Raw genomic sequence first — 13703 nt, 5'->3', positions numbered from 1 at the left:
GATTGTTTTGTACTCTGCAGAATTAATCCCTGATCAACACATAGGCCTGATAGGCCAATTTTTGAAGGTAATTGCAGAAAACAAGTCTTATTTGTCCTCCATTTAAAACTGTCGCTGTAGCTTAGATGCATCACTGTGGGCAAACCAGATAGGCAAAAATATCCTTCCATATAATTTTAGGCCTAGCCGAGTGGTAGGAACCTGACCCATCCCGCCAGGGACCGGAGGGTCTAGTTACCCATCTCAATATTATGGCATAATAAAAAGTTTTTATCCCGATGAACTCGAGGAGTTACCTGCCACTCTCAACCCAGTCATTGAGCCTGTAGTCCTTGATGAGGCGAGGCTATAGTTCTTCCTTAGCTTCAAAATATCTCTGCTACCTTTTCTCATACATATCTATCTGTTAACTCTTGTTGTATAATCTAGGTAATAGTTTGATTCTTTTTTCTTTCCAGGCAGCATAGACTGCTCAGATACCACTAGTAATGTCTCTTTTTGGGACATTTATTTTATTTCCCTATTTCATCTGTATGGATTTTATAATCTTCTATCTGATAGTTCCCTTTCAATGTTATTATTCTACATATATACATATTCATAGTAAGAGACATCTTTTCATAATAATAATTATATTATAACATATATTAATTTAATAATATATCAACTATACATTATTAATATAGTATTGTTACATTGAAATATATCTTAATCATCATAGTATCATTATATTAGATTATTATTATTTCATTGATTATATTATAATATTATAATATTTTATACATAATATGATATTATTATATGATTATAATATAATATTGTATTTATAAATCTAACATGATTATAATAGTATTAATAAATATAATATTATTGTATTATCATTATTTTAATTATTAGTATTACTTTATATATAATACCTACTCAAATTACATCTCAAAACAGGGACATCACATACATCACAAAGATATGCAATTGTCCTAGGGTTCAATTTCTCAAAAGCATCCTCCAAGATCTTTGTAAACCCTCAACAAAAAATCTAATTGACCACCTCTTGAAAAACTCGAGTTGCCTGCTGTAGACATCTAAATCTGATTACACCGCTTCGATAATCTTATTTAGCTATCTCTAAAGGAATCATTAATTAAATTCCTATTTAATTAATCCTTTTGCCATCCCCTAGCTGATTAATTCAATTAATCATCTATAGTCCTAATTGATAAATCAAATAACCTATTATTTATCAATTAATCATATTCTTCTATCTAATTCCAAAATCCTCATTTATTAAATAAATTCATTTGATAAATAAAGCTCTCAAATCTAATAACCCCTAAACTATCCTAAACCCCCTTTTTGGCCTAATCCACCCCATCCACCCATACTAAACAAGCTTAGCCACTAACTCACCCACTCTCATGAATGCCATCCACTTGCAAATCTCTAACAAGCCTAATCTAATCTTAAATCACCTCTAATCCCCCCCTAACTTTGTCACATTCTCTAAGCAAGCTTAAAACTTTCCTAAGCCAAGCAAAGTCAACAATCTCAACTCCCTCTAAAATATCACAACCACTAAGCCTTCAATGCTCTTACAAAGCCATAAAGACTCTTACAAGCTCATTCATTGCTCTTACAAGCCATAATAAAGGGTCTTTATGAAGATATTATCCCTTGAGCCTCTTTTGTTGACTCATCCACTCGCCTTGTGACATGTGTCACTTTCTGATTGGTTGTAAGGAAGCACAATCCATGTGCTCTCCTCTCATGCAATCTAAGCCCTCCATAAGATTTTTCCTTTCCTTCCATCTTAGCCCTCCATCTCTCAAGCCCTTAGCCTATAAATTGAATCCCCTCCCAAGCCATATCATCACAACCTTTAAGCCAAAGTTATAATGCTAGGTTGAAAACCAAAAGCCATCAACCATACCCTTATAATGCCAAATTGAGAGCTCACAAAGCAACCAATTTGCCATTTACTCATCCCCACCATTGAAGCATAAAGCAAGTTTTGAGCATACATACCAATCTTTTACTTAAACTCATCCCTAAATCAAGTGACCATCCTCATTGGGAGAGCCATTCTATGGCTCATATTCTCATTTGAGGGTTTCACTTTGTCTCTCATATATGTTATAGTTTTTATGCTAGTTAATGCTTTTTTTTTTAATAGATTAGTATTACTTACTAACATATTTCTCATATACATTTTGGCACGCCCGGTGGGACCCCACTATGGGTTATTTAATTATCCATTTCTATCTATATGTTTTTTTTTTAATAATCTAATGTTTCTTGTTGTTTGAATGAGTTGTAGGGTGTTTCACTTATTTTTGCAGGTTGAAGGGCGCACTTGGGAAGAAGACATACCCTCTAAAATCTGAAAATAACCAAAAAATTAAAAAAATTTGGAAAAAATCCGTGCATTCCAGTTCTTTTCGCACAGTGTCGTCTCCGCAGATTGGCGTTTGTGCCTGCAAACTGTCATCTCCGCCAACTACTTTGTCATCTTTGCAACCAAACTGACATCTCCGCAGATTGGCGTCTGCGCCTGCAAGCTGTCGTCTTCGCATCCTTAAACTGTCGTCTCCGCAGATCAGCGACTCCGCCAGCTACTCTATTGTCTCTGTCGCTGCCTCTAGTCTTCTGTCATCTCCACCGTCGTCAACCTAAACAGTCGTCTCCGCAACCTAAACTGTCGTCTCCGCCGCCGCCAACCTAATCTGTCATCTCTGCAGATCAGCGTCTCCACAGTTTAGCGTCTCCACCCGATTTTCTATTTTTTGCGCCGCCAAACTGAACTGTCGTCTCTGCCTCTTTCTTTGTCGTCTCCATAGATCATCGTCTCCGCAATTTGGCATCTGCACCTAATGAACTATCGTCTCCGCCTGTCTTTGTTGCATTTCTATTTTAACATCTTTGTTTCTGCACTTTGTATTTAAAAATAAAATAAAATTTAATTTTTATTTTTATTTTTTTTAAAGAGTATAAATCAAATTTTAACTTTTGGTGGTTTCATAGAGTAGAGGTTTTTTTAAGCATTTTTACGCCTAGGAAAAAGAACAAAAAAAGTTAAAAAAAAATTTCCCGTAGTTAAGCTTTCATTTTGAAAAATTTCGGGTGACTAATCAATTTTCTTTTTTGTCTCATTACAAGTTGGAGCAACAAACTCAATCATTTTTTTAAAAATTTTCGTGGAATGAACTTGAATGTTTAAACACATTTTTCTTTTGAATGTATGTTGCTCAAAACACACTCTTGAATGCCATGGATTAAAATCAATTTTCCTTGAATGCATGATTAAAACAACAAATCTAATCTTGAATGCAAAAGATCAACTAACCATTGCAATATCATCACACTTCATTTTTTGGGACATAAAAAGAATCTACATTCTAGAAACTTCCTAAATTATAAAAACTAAATAAAGATGCTTTAAGTGAGTTTGTAGTTGGACTCACCCTCTTTAATCACCCATCAATTTAACCATTGGTTGCAATCTCAGCGCCATCTATGGGGATGGGTCCACCTAAGAGGGTGTTAAGTGCTCCACAAAGATCAAACTTCACTTACTTGTATTTTTATTAGTTTTTCTAACTTAAAAAATTCCTTGAATGCACATTAGGTTCGCTAACACTTCATTTGGGCACTAAAATTGAACAACTATTGACGTGGAGGGCCTCCGAGCGCGCGCTTGACAATCGAGTTTCACACATCTTTGTTTTGAGCTTAAAACAAAATCACACCAACTCTTGAATGTTTTAAAAAAAATTAATCGATACTTGACGTGGAGGGCCTCCGGGCGCGCGGGTTTACTTTCTTGTTGACCCTAACTCTTCTTCTTGTTCGCATTCTTCGATCGATTTTTCTTTGTTGGTGCATTTCAAAGTTAGAATTGAACATTGTCATCTTAAACATGAGCGCTTGCAAAGTCTAGGTCAGCACACATAAGATTCATTTGGTAAAGGAACAAGCGTGTCTTTTAGCCCAAGGTCATCCAAGTCTTCTCTCCCCTTGTCGTCTTTCGAGGCCATATTGGGTGCATAAGATTAGGATCCAAAAACATGTTTCTCTTTTTAAGAGGCCTGCTTGGAGATTTCATCACCCCTTGGACGACCTCAACTCCAGCGTTCCGACGGAGTATAAAAATTGGAAGGTGAATCCAAAGACACCTCTCTTAGAATCAAGATTTTGTCACTCGGGCTAAGCCTCAAGGAACTTTATACCTTTGAGAAGTGAAAGAGGAGAAGTGGGTTACTGCTCCTCTCGGCTGTGTGACATCTTTTTGGTTTCATCTACGGATTTGGACCTCACGTACCTTGGGTATATCGAGGACTCCCTAGCTAAACCAACTGTAAGCCTTGTAGACAACCATCTAAGATGTTAATGTGTTTGAAGTGACTGATCAAAACATCTATAAAACATACACACTCCTTGGCACAAGTATCACATTCTGAGAATCAAAAACTTCTATCTGGTTGTTCCTATCTATTGCTTGATTTTTTTGTTGAATGAATGTTTGCCAAGCTTGGTTGATCCTAGCTTAGGGCACACTTAGCGTAGTCATTACCTGTTTTAGAAGTCGAACGAGTCGAAGCAAAAAAATTGAGATCTCTCAAAGCCAAGCAGATTCAGAAATTCATGTCAAAACAACCCAAACGCAAACAGAAGTTTCACAAAGTCAAACTCAAACCATCTCAGGCATACCAAAAACTTTCAGCCAAGAGAAAGGAACTAACACCAAGCCCTCGAATTGCCAAACTTCACAAAGCAGAGGACAAAGCTGCTCACGAAGCCCTTCAAGACGCCTAGTTAGATCACACCATCCAACTTAACCAACATCCAAGAGTTAACAATGCTTATGCCTTACCAACTAGGCATGACTTCTATGATTAGACCCCCTTGTTTCTCCACATCTTCTTGTATGAGCTTCACTTTAGAGTCATCTTTGTAAGAAATCCAGCCATCTTTGGTCTTCCCCTTAAGCATTTTAACTCATCCATCTCATTTAGAACCAAACCATCTAGCTAGCAATCCAAAACTTCACATCCAAGCCTTCAAAATTGTTGTCACTTTGCCAAAAGTTTTCCATTCCTAAATCCACCAATCTCACCAAGGTTATCCCTTTGACAGAGCTTTGTCTAGGGTAATCTAGCTTTGTCACTTGTTATCCCTCATCACCTTGAGCTAAAGGTTGGGATCCACAAGTGGTCAATCTCGTGTTCTTCCTAAAGGATCATCAGTCTATCCTTAAGTTGACACAATCACCACCAAGCTTGCACATAGGAAAGTAGACCTTTCATGCTTTGGCAACATATCTTTGAAGTTAGAATCCCCAACCCAATCCTCCTTAGGTTTTGTCATATAGCTTTGCCTCAACCTAGGAAATCATTTCCATAGAAAAGCCTTCTCCTTTTGCATCCATCAGCATTATTGCATCTCATCCCTAGGAGCATTTTCATGCCACCTGTCACTCACTTAGCCAAGAAGAAGGAAACAATGGAGCCCTATCATTTGGATCAAACAGCATCGCTCCCCTTGAGCAGTCAACCATCCTTCAGCCCAGAGAACACCATACCATCACCTACTAACATTGAAGCTTTCATGAACAAACCAGGAAATGCAGTATTGGTGAATGCCATTATATACAAAAATAAGGAAACAATCATGGCTAACTTTCGAAGGGACAACATTGGAGCCTTCAACTTTGGAAGACCTCCTCCCCTATCAAAGCCATCTCACCTGTTGTTGGACAACTCCCACCACCCATAGGCTCTTATGATTCGAATTATCCTCAATATGTGCCAAAAGAAGAGCCTCAACCCACCCCATATGATCCAACAGACCCAAACATACCAGCCTCCACCCAAGTTGAAATCTCCCTTCCATAAGCCAATCCAACCACCACCACTCCACCATTGGTCCATACCACTCCATCCCAAACCCCCTTCACCCAAAACACCTCATCATTCACTCCCTTCACTATTGCTGGTGCTGTTCCCCAACCCAGCCTTCCAAATCCACCCATCTCCCAAATTAGTGCTAGTATCTTTGGCCAACCTCAGCAATATACAATAGGGATGCCACTCATGGGGCCAAGTAATCAACCCTTCATCACCCCCAGCTTGTTTACCTCAGCTCAGAACACAACTCCATCATTTCCACTAGGTCCTTGGAGCTCAGTGCCATCAGCCACAAATCAACAAGCTACTACCCTCACTCCACAAAGCTATCAAACCCCACAAGCTACTACCAATGTTCTTCCAAGCTCTCAAGTCACCCAAGCTCCTTCCACCACTGTACCAAGCTTTCAGATCTAGCCACCAAGCTATCAAACCCCATAAGTTCCATTCCCAAGCTTTAAATTCCCACCACCTCCACCACCAAATAATCCATTACCTCCTATTACCAACTATTTTTCTATGCCACTTCTAGGAGGAAATCCACCACCACCAACCACCAATTACTTGGCCTTTTTTTCCATGCAGACACCTTCCCAAATGGGGGCACAACCCACATATATTGGTCAAACTCCTCAAATCCAAAGTCAAGTTCCACAAGCTCCCTGATCCTTCCCCCCAAGCTTCACAACCATCTTATACCTTACCTCCACAAAGAAATCCATTTATCCCATAGCCAACCTACATCCCTCAATCCCAACCTCAAATCCAATATCAGCAGCAAGCCTTGCAACACATGCAGCAATATGTGCCCCCTCCACCTCAGCAACCCATCATCCACCATTCAGTTGCCCAAGCCATGTACAATCCCTACCAGCCCATACCTCAAAGCCATCCATATTCCATTACCCCATCTAGCACATACCTACCTCAGGGCACTCCTACATTGGGGGCACCCCAGCCATCACCCATTAATTTAGAATGGGAAGCCATGAAGACAGCTTTGAAAAACATCCAGGAGGGAAATGATCCAAAATCGTTCAAGTTTGAGAATGTGTGTCCTTACCCATTTGACAGAGCCATTACCATGACACCATTTCCCAAGCATTTTGAGACACCCAAGTTTGACAAATTTAGAGGAAAAGGAGACCATGTCACACATATCAAAGAATTTTACATGCACTGCCAAGAAGTGGCATACGATGACGTCTTCCTCTTGCGTCTCTTTCCCAAAAGCTTGTCTGGACCAGCTCTTGAATGGTTTTATAGAATCCCCTATGGCATAATTAAAAATTTTGTTGAATTGTCTGAGGCATTTGTAGCCCAATATGCCCATCTTGTTGAAACAAAGCTATCAGTAGTTGATCTTGTCCACACTGAGCAAAAAAGTGGAGAAAGCCTTCCCGAATATCTGCAAAGATGGCAAACCCTTACCACCCGCATATCTTGCACCTTGACAGAGCGCCATTTGGTAAAAATGTTTATTGATAATGCCCATCCTAGCTTGGCTCACCACATGACCATGAACTGTTTGCAGACCTATAAAGATATCAAAGAGAAAGGAATGATCCTTGAGCAAGGACTCATTAAAGATGGTGTGGTCAAGATTCACAAGGAAGCCAACCAAAATCAATCACATTCCAATGACAAGTCTAGGTATTGGAACAAAAACAAGCATGTTGCAACAGATGGTGTCACTAACACCAGACATGTGAATATTGTTGGTCCTTCTCAAAACCAGTCCAACCCACCATATCAACCAAACAATCAACAAGCTATCAACTACCAACAACAAAATAACCAAAGCTATCAAAACCAAAATCCAAGACCCAACTTCCAAGGGTCTAGCAATCAAGCTAATGCCATCAATGTAGCTATAGGGAAAAAGCCCAGATTCTAACCTGCACCTAGAAACTATACACCCCTTGGTGAGCCATTGGATGTCATTTTTGAGGAATTAGTCAAGGAAAACCTCATCAAATTTCCTCTTACCCAGAAAATCGACCCAAGCCAATCCAAAGTTGCATGGTACAAAGATAATGAGTACTGCAAATTTCATAGGGTAAAAGGTCACACTACCCTTAGATGCATGAAACTGAAGGATTATGTGCAGGACCTCATTGATCGAAAAAAAATCACCGTTGGCGCCCAAACCTCTCCCAATGTAGGCTTACAGATCTATCAAAATGCTTTTCCTCCTCACAACAACCAAAATCTTGGAAAAGCACCTATCCAAGCCAACAACAACAACACCAACAACCGTCAGCCAAACCAACAGCATGGGAAGAACAATGACCACACTTCATCCTATATATACTATGGTAGCCTCATAGGTTGTATATCCGAGAAAGAGCCTTCTGTCAATGTTATCAATATCCAAGGACCAAACAATGAGTGTGCAGTCACCACTCGAAGAGCTCGATTTAACATCGCAGGCCCACCAATTTCACCAGCACCATCAGCTCCATCAAAAAGCCAGTACAATATCTTGGAACACCTTGGGAACATGCCAGCCCAAATCTCCATTTTAGACCTTCTTTGCACCAATCCTGTGTACAAGAACATCCTTGACAATGCTCTTATAGAATCTCGTGTCCCTTCAAATATCAATGCTACTAATTTTTTTAATCTTGTTGGACACCTATCCTCCTCATGTGCCCTATCATTCAAACCCACCGACATACCTGTGGTCGAGCCAGATCACACCCTTCCACTTCGGATAGCCATCATGGTATCCAATTTTGCCGTGAAAAGAGTAATGATAGATAATGGATCAGCCTTGAATATTTGCACCCTAAAATTCATAAAAACAAGCTGGGTATACTGAGGCAGATATCATTAGTGAGGTTATCACCATCAAAGCTTATGACAATTTGGAAAGAACCACAAAAGGAACTATTTTGCTGCCAATCAAGGTTGGGCTAGTCATCCAAGAGACACTCTGCCATGTTATTGATCTAAACCTACCATTTAACATCCTTCTTGGTTGCCCATGGATTCATGCCATGAAAGCCGTTCCATCCACTTACCATCAGTGCGTCAAATTTTCGCATCAAGGCACTGAGGTAACCATCCATGTCGATCCAGAACCCTTTGCTTACTGCAATGCGGTTGAAGCTTCATATACAAACCATTGCCCTGGAATTGATATCAGCACATCCATCGCTAGCTCATCCCACACTTGTAATGACCCAGAAACCGTCCTCGCCTCCACCCTGTCGACCGTGAAGATCAATAACAAAGGTTGTGGAGAGTATAGTCTGTCAGATGCATTTGTTGTTGGGGCACTCCCACTTGATCCGCATGCCCATGGACGATCGACATATCACAAAGCTAAGGAGATTCTACCTCCTTGATACAAACAGTTTGGCCCAACAACCTTTATATCCTCGAAAATCCCTCTTCATGAGGAGCTCACTCCAGATATCAACAATTGGTTACATAAGGATGCACCTCAAAGAAATCAAGCACATATTGATCATTTCAACCAGAAGTATCCCCAAGAACATAAGCTCATCACTGACAAATGGAACTATCAAGGTGGTGGTCTAGGACCAGAAGAAAGAGTCATGCAGTGCCTCATCGATGCACACAAGTGGGAATCGAAGTCAGGTCTTGGCTTTGGCATACCCACAACTGGGGGCACCAATACAAACGGTCACATTTTTTTGAACATTCACCACGACCTTGTCGAAATCGAAGACATTCCTGAGGAAGTTGAAAAGAGAACCTACGATGATATCCCAGACCAAATCTCCCTCAGAGACTCTGTTCTCCAAGAACTATCCATCCACCTCATTGACCTACCACTCGCCCATCCACAACTTATAGATTGGGACCAACCAAGCGTCATACATATTGATGAGTTCACATCAAAGGAAGCACTTCTGAGATTCATGGGAACTGAAACTCGTCATAAGAAAACAAAGCCAGATTCTGCCTATATCTACAAGCTAGATCCCAAGGGGTATTTTGGAGAAAATCCCCAACCTAGTTCCGATACACCCAAAATTGGAACTAAGGTGAATCTGAGACTAGCTAAGGCAACGAAGAGAACCCCTCAGCAAGAAAATCTAGAGTCACAAGCAGAACATGAGGATTTAGCATTACCTCCTCAAGATAATCAACCAGAGGTGTCTTCTATTCTAATTGAGAATACTAGAGAAGTCAACATCGGTTCTTCAGAGATCCCCAGACTTGTTCACATTGTTGCATCCCTATCACAAGACCAAGCTGACCTCCTCTTTGAGGTCTTAAGAGAGAACATTGGCCGATTTGCATGGTCATATCAAGACATGCTAGGACTTGATCCAAAGCTTGTAGTTCATCATCTTGCAGTCGATCCAAAGATCAAACCTGTCAGACAAAAGCTTGGAAAAATGCACCCCAAGGTGGCATTACTGGTCAAAGCTGAATTAGAAAGAATGTTAGCTACTAAGGCTATCCGACCTATCGACTACTCAGAGTGGATCTCCAACATGGTCCCTATCACTAAACCTTCTGGTGACATCAGAATCTGCACTGATTTCAGAGATCTTAACAAAGCTTGTCCAAAAGATGATTTTCCCTTACCCAACATAGATATGATTGTAGATCTTACAGCTGGACATGAAATTCTATCCCTCATGGATGGATTTTTTGGGTATAATCAAATCAAGATTGCAGAAGAAGATCAGCATAAGACAACATTCACTACCCCTTGGGGAACCTTTTGTTACAACATGATGCCTTTTGGCCTAAAGAATGTTGGGTCTACCTATCAAAGAGCTATGATAGCCATTTTCCATGATCTTATCCATAGCATTTTGGAGAATTATGTGGATGATATCTTGGTTAAATCTCATACCTTCATGGATCATCATGCTGACTTGGAGAGAGTCTTTGATAGGTTAGCCAAATATCATCTCATGCTGAATCCTAAGAAGTGTGTCTTTGGGGTCACATCTGGCAAGCTTCTAGGCTTTATAGTTTCTAAATGAGGTATAGAGATCGACCCCAAGAAGGTCAAGGCTATCTTAGACATGCTTCATCCCCAGACACTGCGACAACTTCGCTCTCTTCAGGTAAAGCTTCAATCTGTCTGACGCTTCATCTCCCAGCTTGCAGATAAGTGTACACCATTTATATATTTACTGAAGAAGGATGATAACTTCAAGTGGGATCTTTTATGTCAACGTGGCTTCGATCATCTCAAACAGTATCTCACCAATCCCCCTATCTTGGTTCCACCAGTTTTTGGTTGTCCCTTGATCTTGTACATATCAGCAATGCCTACTGCTCTAGGGGCACTTCTAGCATAGCTCGATGACTACGGCAAAGAAAGAGCCATCTACTACATCAGTAGAACCCTAGTTGGTTATGAACTCAATTATACTCCTATGGAAAAAGTTTGTTTGGCAGTTGTTTTCTCAACTCAAAAGCTTCGCCATTACATGCTAAGTCATACCATCCAACTAGTCTCCAAGATTGACCCTCTCAAGTATATGCTCTCCAGAACAGCACTTACAGGTCATTTGGCCAAATGGGTTATGCTCAGGTTAGCGAATTTGACATCTAGTATGTGGACAGAAAGGCAATCAAAGGGCAAGCTATAGCATATCACCTAGCTGATGCACCTCTAATAGATGCATATCCTTTGATCACAGAATTTCCAGATGAGCATATTTGTCTAATTGAAGAACAGCCCCCATGGAAACTTTATTTTGATGGCTCATACACATCTCATGGATCAGGGGCAGGACTATTGTTGGTCACACCTCAAGGAGATTGCATTCCAAAAGCCTTCAAGCTACAATTCCCTAGCACCAACAATATAGTTGAATATGAGGCTCTCATAGCAGGATTAAAGATAGCTATAGAATGGAACATTTCTGAGTTACAAATCTTTGGTGGTTCTCAGCTCATCATCAAGAAAGCTCTAAATGAATATCAAACCAAAGATGAAAAGCTATTACCCTACAAAGAGCTAGTTGATCAGCTAACCCAGCATTTTACAAGGCTTCAACTTACAGAAGTGCCTCAAATACAGAACAAAGCAGCAGATGCTATGGCTACTATAGGCTCGCTCTTGGAAATTCCCCAAGCGGCTACACAGTATGAGTTTTTAGTCGAGCAGCTCCTCACACCCGCCTATGCGAATGAGGATTTAAACCGTGTTTGCATCTTGGTTGGTCCCCAATCCCCTTGGTACTGTATATGAGCAATGTTAGTATGCTAATAGAAACCAAATTTAAATAAAGCTTCTACAAACTAAACAAAATTCATAAACTTCAAGATAGACTAAGATAAGCTCTCAATTGAGAATATGAGCCATTAATGGACTCTCTCAATAAGAAGCTCTCTTGTTGAGTAGCTTTGTCTAAATGGATAGGATGTATGCTCAATATGCTTCCAAAGGCTTCAATGGATGATTGTGGATTTTTGGTGTGGATAGATGGCTTTAGTATGGATTTGGCTCTCAAAATAGCATTATAACTTTACTTCATGGATTGTGTTAAAATGGCTTGGGAGAGGATTTCTTAAATAGGCAAAGGGCTTAAGGGATCAAGGGCTAGGATGCAAGGATGGGAAAAAGCTTATGGAGGGCTCAGATTGCATGAGAAGAGAGCACATGGATTGTGCTTCCTTATAGCCAATCAAGGAGTGACACATGTCACATGGTGAGAGGATGGAGGAAAGGGGAAGGATGAGTCAACAAAAGACGCTCAAGGGATAAAATCTTCATAAAGACCCTCATAACTTGTAAGAGCAATAAAAGGGCTTGTAAGAGTCATTTATGACCTAGTGGACTTCATAAAGTTTTATGGTTGAGATATTTTGAGGGTGATGAGAGCAATTTCGACTTGGACTTGATTAGGAAGGTTTTAAGCTTGTTTAGGCTTGTGCAAATGATTAGAGGATGAATTAGGATGGTTTAGGATTAGCTTAGGGATAGGAAAGTGGATGGCATTTAATGAGGGTGGGTGAAGGAGGAGATATTTGTTAACTTTGGCTTGGGTTAGTAAGTTTTAACTCATGTTTAGGGAATGTGACAAGGTTAGGAGGGGATTAGGATTAGGTTTAAAGACATCTTCTAGAAGAGTCTAGATTTTGGATGAGGATAAAGACTTTCTAGAATAGTCTAGAATTTCCTAGGATGAGGATGAAGACTTTCTAGAAGAGTCTAGAACTTCTTAGGGTGAGGATAAATTAGATTTTTAGGAAATAAATAAAGTTTTATTTATTTCAAGGGTTTGGGTTGAGAAGATATTTATTAAAACTTTTTTAATAAACATGAGGATTAATATTTAATTTTAATTAAATATTTTGAGTTGGGGTTAGGGGTAGGAAATGATGAGATTAGCCTTTAATCGAAATTAAAGAAGGATTAGAAGATTTTGGAAGAGGTTATTGGTCATAGGGAAATTGGCCAAGTTTTGGGCAAAAAATAATTTTTTAATTTATTTTAGGATTTTTGGTCAATTTATTAATTAAATAATTAATAAATAAGGAAATAATGTTTAAATAAGATTTAAACATTTTTGGGAGGGATTCCTTAAATATTTTTAATTAAGATAAAGGGATTTAATGGCATAAAAATTAATTAATTAATTAAATAATTAATTAATTAATAAATGATGATGTCATCAGGACTTTTTTAGAAAATAAAAATACTTTATTTTCTAAAGGTTTTTAGGTGTCTATAGGTACCATGAGATTCACGCTTACCTTAACAATGGTATCATATCCCCTCACCTCACACATACCCAACGCCAGAACCTCATCCAAAAATCATCCTGCTATGTTATCATAGCCAATACCCTATAT

This window comes from Cupressus sempervirens, chromosome 9, assembly GCF_028749045.1.
Source record: "Cupressus sempervirens isolate cs-2001-9-10 chromosome 9, ASM2874904v1, whole genome shotgun sequence".
NCBI classification, from domain to species: Eukaryota; Viridiplantae; Streptophyta; class Pinopsida; order Cupressales; family Cupressaceae; genus Cupressus; species Cupressus sempervirens.
Note: the sequence above shows the minus strand (reverse complement) of the source record.